The following is a 7,259-nucleotide window of genomic DNA, read 5'->3' on the forward strand; positions in this document are numbered from 1 at the left end:
AGCCCCCCAACCACTTCAAGGGTAGTTGAGTGCTGTAAATCCAGGCTGAACTATGTCGGTAGACATAATAGCCTGATGCTAACATGGGTCCCGGGACACGTGGGTATCGCGCGAAACGAGTTCTCTGACTCTTTAGCCAGTCTGGGCTCTGAGGCCAACCCTTTGGCCCACGGTTAGCAAACGAGTTACCCTAACCCACAAGCGAGTTTGGCAGGCTGAGAGAGACTGCAGATGGACAAAACTGATGTTACCTGTCATGTCCGACCGACTGTCGCAGTTGCTCCTGTCACTTAGCAGAGGGAATGTAGGAGGCTGGTTGACTGATATGGACAAAGCACATGGAAAAGATGGACATCTCAGACAGTACACTTTGCCCAGCATGTAGAGGGGAGGATGAGACGGCGGGCCACTTTCTGTGCGTCTGCCCCGCCTTCGCTCGAATCAGGCTTGAGGTCTTTGGCACTGATGTGTTAAGAAGTGACCACCTTGGCTCCTTGGCACCACAAGATCTACTCAGATTTCTTCGGAAGACTAATAGATTTAAAGAAAATTAAAAAGGGAAACCTAGTGCAGTACAATGGATTTAATTGTGTCTGAGTGCTGCAATTGCTGGTCTGTCCCGACAAAAAACAAAAAAAAAAAAAAAGCTAAGGTGTGAGCTGGTGCGTTGTCGTGATGGAAAAGGACTTTTTTGAAATCACTCGACTTCCTCGGCTCAAACGAATGCCAAACGCGAAGAAGTGGATCGATCTGGCTGAAACTTGGTGTGTGTTCTTCCAAGAGATGCTACTAACTGAATATAACCTCGATACGCGCCATAAAAGCCATCTCTCTGTCTTGTCACGGACTTTTCAAACGGCCCTCGTACGTTATAGCTAGCACCAGCAAAAAACTATTGCGATCCGAAGACTTTTTACAGCGATATTAAAGCAAATGCGTTGTAGTAAGAATTACAAAAACAACCATGAGCGTATGGTCCTTCATAATCTTTCTAGAGTCTAAGGATTTAAGTTAATTAGCTGAAATCTAGCATTATAACGAGGAATACACGTAGCACAAACGAATAAATGTTTTTTGTACGCGTTACGGAAAATAGGAATGGCAGGATTTGCACTTCCGAGTCTCTTATTTAAGAGCGAGTAAAAGTAAATTGCATACATATACACACATATGTATATACAAGTATGTTATATTAGATGAAGTAAAAAGGTGGTAAAAAGAAGTCCTTAATGCGTCGAAGGCTCGAGAGTGGGCAATTCATAATCATAATTTTACGAGTGCCAAAAGAGATAACCCACCCGGCTGCTTTGGCTTAGACCTCAGAACGTTTGTACGCCTTATAATAGAGCACACCTTCAGTACCCACTGCCACCTGCTGAAGGGCTCCGACAGCTAAGCAATTTTCCAACGAAACTTATGCTTGTATTAAAGCTCGTGAAAAAGCTATAACACCGCATCAATTTGTGCTGTTTTGACATTTTTTTTTTCCTTTAATACATCAATAAAATATAAAATTGTAAATATTTAAATTTTTGCGCACTTTCTTCATATTATGAAAGCGTCGTTCATTTTACCGTCAAAGTAACGAACGTTTTGAGCCACTTCAAACTTGCATTTTATTGTATTAAAATCCAATGGGCTATAAAATTGCGTACCCATTTTTTAATTTTTTTTGCTTTAGATCTAATTAAGAGTTCAAAAATTTTAAATTTTCAAGAAAATTGGTCCAATGTTTTATATAATTTGCATAAAGTTTGAAACTTTGACTGGGATGGGGTTTGTTATATTTATAATGAACAATATTAAAAAATAAAATAAAATAAATAAATAGTGAAAATTTGTCCAAATGAAGTGTTGAAGAGTTTCGGTATTATCGCGGGCGATAAGCCAATGCACTCCCTTACATCTAAATAGGTCAATGCTGTTCGGCAATACGAAACGGCCTCTTAAAGTCACTCAGCATTGAAAATATTAGTGTTTCATTTGAAAAACGACATTATCATTAGTATTCTATATCCTTTGTAGAAATACTGTGCAAATTTATTCCTCTCCCTTTTAATACCCCAAATCAATATCCTGTTTATTTCATTGTTTTCGTGCACATTTATATTTTCGAAGTTAAAAATAAAATATTTAAATTACGTTATTTCGTTTTATATTAACCTATGAGTAATCTTAGAGGCCCTATGTTCCATATAGCAACAAAAGATCAAATAATAATAATAATAACCTCAAGCGGCTGTCGTAGGGAAATGAGTTGGTGAGTGACTACGTTACGTTACAACCCGCCTTGAGCATGGAGCTCCAAATGACGCATTAGATCTTTTGTAATGAATGTCAGCTCCCGGAGGCGGCACGAAACTGTAGACTCCTCTATTTTTGGAACGGCATCAAATATTTGAATAAAGATGTTCGCGCCAATTTTATACAAACGCATTTCATAAGTACAGCGCACAGACTAATGTACAAGACTTGACAATTATTTATTTTTTATTGAATTTTCATATTTTTCTATGAAATTCTCCCACTAAAACCACATAAATCTAAGTTTCAAACTTGTTTTAAATTTTTATGAGACTTTCCTTATATACTAACGTGGCGGCGAGAACCTGGTAAGGTGCATGCATCAGCTTCTATGAAAAATATGGTCGGATAAAAGGATGCCTGCCGATTGGAATTTAAGTGTGCTCTGCCCAATCCATAAGAAGGGCGATCCTGCAATATGTGCCAATTACCGAGGGGTTTAGTCTTCTAAATATCGCCTGTAAGGTTCTATCGAGCGTATTGTGTGAAAGGCTGAAGCCCACCGTCAACCAACTGATTGGACCTTATCAGCGTGGCTTTAGAACTGGAAAGTCTAGCACGGACTAAATATTCACAATACGCAAAAACTTGGAAAAGACCCATGAAAGGAGAATCGGCACACACCATCTTTTCGTCGATTTCAAAGCTGCATTCGACAGTACGGAAAGGAGTTACCTGTATGCCGCGATGTCTGAATTTGGTATCCCCGCAAAACTAATACGGCTATGCAAGATGACGTTGCTCAATACCAAACGAGGTTTCCGACAGGGTGACTCGCTGTCGTGTGACTTCCTTAACCTGATGTTGTTATAAGAGCGTACAATTGTTGGCGTACGCTGATGATATTGACATCATCGGCCTTAACAACCGCGAAAGGCAAAAGCGAGGCAAAGCGAATGGGTCTGATGGTGAACGAGGACAAAACGAAGTACCTCCTGTCATCAAACAAACAGTCGGCGCACTCGCGTATCGGCACCCACGTCACTGTTGACAGTTATAATTTTGAGGTTGTAAAAGACTTCGTATATTTAGGAACCAGCATTAACACCGATAACAATGTCAGCCTGGAAATCCAACGTAGAATCTCTCTTGCCAACAAGTGCTACTTTGGACTAAGTAGGCAATTGAGTAGTAAAGTCCTCTCTCGATTAACGAAAATAACACTCTACAAGGCTCTCATCATGCCCGTCCTAACGTATGGCACATAAGCTTGGACGATGACAACATCCGATGAAGCGACGCTTGAAGTGTTTGAGAGAAAGATTCTGCGGAAGAGTTTTGGACCTTTGCACGTTGGCAACGGCGAATATTGCAGCGGCTACGTTCTACAATGGAAAAATCAAATTAAAGAACGAATATTGGAAGTGTAGGACTTTTGGCCATCCTAATTGATGATACAGTAGAAAGATGGATTGCTGAATTTAAATGTGATCATACAAGCCTTGGGCAGTGTAAGCAATATTTTGACTGAAGTATTGGATTTTACAAACCTCGATGGAACTTGGGTCTATCACCATGATTCTACATCAAAACAAGAGGCTAAAGAGTGGTGTGAACGTGGTTCTTAGGCTCCGAAACGAGTTCGTGTTCAGAAATCGGCCAAGAAGGTGTTAACATCAGTTTTTTGGAATGCGAAAGAAATAATATTATTTACTTGCAAACTGGTAAAACAATAAATTCTGAATATTATTGTACCTGAAGGAAAAAACTCGTGAAAAAAACCCAGTTTGCAAAAGAAAAGAATTATTTTTCATCAGGACAATGCACCGAGTCACAAGAGCATTTTACTATGGCTTAAATCCATGAATTAAAGTTCAAATTGCTGGAGCACATTTTGCCCCCTGCGTTTTTCATCAAATGTGGAAGCGTATTTTGCAGCCGTTTCATATTCTCACTTCAGGGATGGAATTTATAAATTGGAATCTCGTTAGATCAAGCGCAATGATGTTCAGATGGACTATACTGAATAATGAAGTGTATTTCAACCCACAACTCTTATTGAACAACCTAGTGCATTATTGCCTGACATATCTATAAGGTTTCCGACATATGTATACAAGAAAAACCCAGCAAACCAAACAATTATAAAAAATGAAAGAAAAAAATAGAAAAAATCAGGAAAAAAATCAAAGCGACTTTCTTTCTCTATACGGTGGATGCAAAAGAACCTCCCGGAGCTTCTGGCGCGTCACCAAAGATGTGTGTGGCCTGGCGTTGTCCTGATGGAAGACAATTAGGCCGAATTGTTGATCAAAGATGGCCTCTTCTGCATGAGTGCTGCATTCAAGCGGTCCAGTTGTTGGCAGTATAGGTCCGAATTGAGCGTTTGGCCATAGGGGAGCAGCTCATAGTGGATGATACCCTGCCAATCCCACCAAATACAGAGAAGAACCTTCCTGGCCGTCAATCCAGGCTTGGCCACCGTCTGGGCAGCTTCACAGCTTTTCGACCACGACCGTTTGCGCTTCACGTTCTCGTAAGTGACCCACTTTTCATCGCCAGTCACCATCCGCTTCAAAAACGGGTCGATTTTGTTGCGATTCAGAAGCGATTCGCATGCATCCATACGGGCAAAAATGTTGTTTTGCGTCAAGTCGTGTGGCACCCATACATCGAGCTTCTTTTTTAATCCAAGCTTCTTCAAATGGTTTATAACGGTTTGATGACTCATGCCCAGCTCTTGGCCGATGCTACGGCTGCTACTATGATGGTCTCTTTCGATCAATTCAGCGATTTTATCGCAATTTTTGACGACAGGCCTTCCGGACCGTGGCGCATCTTCGATCACCTCTGCACCAGAACGGAAACGTTGAAACCATCGTTGTGCGGTGGAAATGGAAACTGTATCGGGTCCATAAACTGCACAAATTTTATTGGCAGCATGATATGCATTTTTGCCTTTATTGTAGTAGTACTGTAAAATATGCCGTATTTTCTCTTTATTTTGCCCCATGTTTGCGACGCTATAACTCACGAACGACTAAAAGCAAACAACAATTAATCAAACACGTGTTAGCACGTGAAAAGAGCTTTCCAAAAAGCTCTAGCGTGATGCGACGAATACAACTAGAACTACGCGCTTGCAAAGACAAGCTTGCGGAAATACCGCAAGACTTTTTTGACAACCTTTATTTGATAATACATACACGGCTTTATAAGCACGCTAAAGACCTTCTCTGCTTATATCAGCATGCATTTCTTCCTAATACTGTAGATCTACGAGGACTGATATTTAGTTATCACTAATCAAATTATCAAGGCCCTTAAACAGACATATCAGCATGATGCCATACAAGGTTTGATTGGAAAGTAATGAGCCTTCGCGCGCGGATCGTCTGCCAAGCGATCAACCGAATCGGCTGGTAGGGGAAAATGATCGTTAGACCTTCCCCTTCCACTATAAACCGGTCCCAGTTCGCTGGCAACAGCGTTGCAGTCAACATCACTCCGCGCATGAAAGCTGTTTTAAAAGTGTGTTAGGATTTTCCAGTGGCGAAAATGCAGCGATCGTTGGAGCAACGTTACTCGATCAAATTTTGCGTAACCTCCAGGAAGCACTGTAAACGCGGCATTTTACAAAGAAGTGCTCCTTCGGCTGAAAACCTGCGTCGCCCGGATTCGGCCCAACCTCGTCAACAATTGGACCCTTCATCACGACAATGCGCCGGCGCACACCGCCTTCCTCTGCACCTCTGCATTGGCCAAGATGGGGGTTCCGGTGCTTCCCCACCCTCCCTACAGCCCAGACCTGTCTGCTCTTACTGCCTGTCAGCAAAGCTGTTCTGATTATAATAATTTCTTCCTCAACACAAAGAAATGCAATGTGGTTTTATACTACAAAACTCCTTATCATACATATTATATATAACCACTCATTATGGATCTTGGTGTAATATTTGATGCAAGACTAGCTTTCATCAAACATGTCGACTTTATTCTATCGAAAACTTTTTCTATGCTGGGTTCATTAGAAGAAATTCAAGTGACTTTAAGAATCTCTGCACATTAAAGTCTCTTTACGATTCAGTAAGGGGACACCTTGATTATTGTTGTCTGGTGTGAAGTCTCTACTATTCGGCACATTTTAATATGAGTACAATAAAACGTTTACCAAGATGGCATTACTTAAGTTAAAATGGACTGCAACTTAATAAATCCATGATTGACGCTGCGGAATTATAGAGTTTTTTGTATGTCAATACTCATTGCGTGAATTGATGCATAATAAATTGTTTGTTGAAATGACGCACAGTGCTCGCACGTGGGAAGGAATGCAAATATTGAAAGTCTTGGAGTTCGGATTTTTTGGTATCAATTAAGAAAAGTTTCTAAAAAGTGTGTGATCACTTTCACTCTACACTATTTCACTTTCTTGCTTGGCATATAAAAGAAGTTGTGGTACAAAATTTGTTGTTTCCTGTAAACGGTTCTAGTGATATTTTTAATATAATTTACATACATGTCAACAATAATCATGTCTTATTTTATCTCCATATCAAAAACTAAAAAACACGATTTTTTCAAAAACTCGTAATCGATACGGAAAAACTGATTTTATTTTTGAAATTAGCATGAAATTAGCTAAAAGATAGGAGTAAAGTTCCAATAAATTCCGAAGTATGAGAAGTTCTTGGAAATTTTAATTATCGTATGATAACCGCATAATTGTTAAGAGCCATATTTTGAATAAAAATAGTGAAGCCTGAAAGAATCCAAATTTGAATATATTTTATTTCAAAGCAACATCTAGGCGCGTCTTTCGAAAGACTCTCTACTTGCATGTTCATTCGTGGTTGTAAGCATAAAAAACATATTCATTTGGCGAGTCATGGGTATAGGGTTATGACATCGAAACCAAAGCCCAAACGTCCCAATGAAAGAGTCAGGAGAGCCAAGAGTCGATAGCAGAAAATCGCCGAACACGCAAAAAACAGTTTGTCTTATTTATGCCTCTC

The sequence above is a fragment of the Anastrepha obliqua genome, chromosome 1 (genome assembly GCF_027943255.1).
Source record: "Anastrepha obliqua isolate idAnaObli1 chromosome 1, idAnaObli1_1.0, whole genome shotgun sequence".
Classification (NCBI taxonomy): domain Eukaryota; kingdom Metazoa; phylum Arthropoda; class Insecta; order Diptera; family Tephritidae; genus Anastrepha; species Anastrepha obliqua.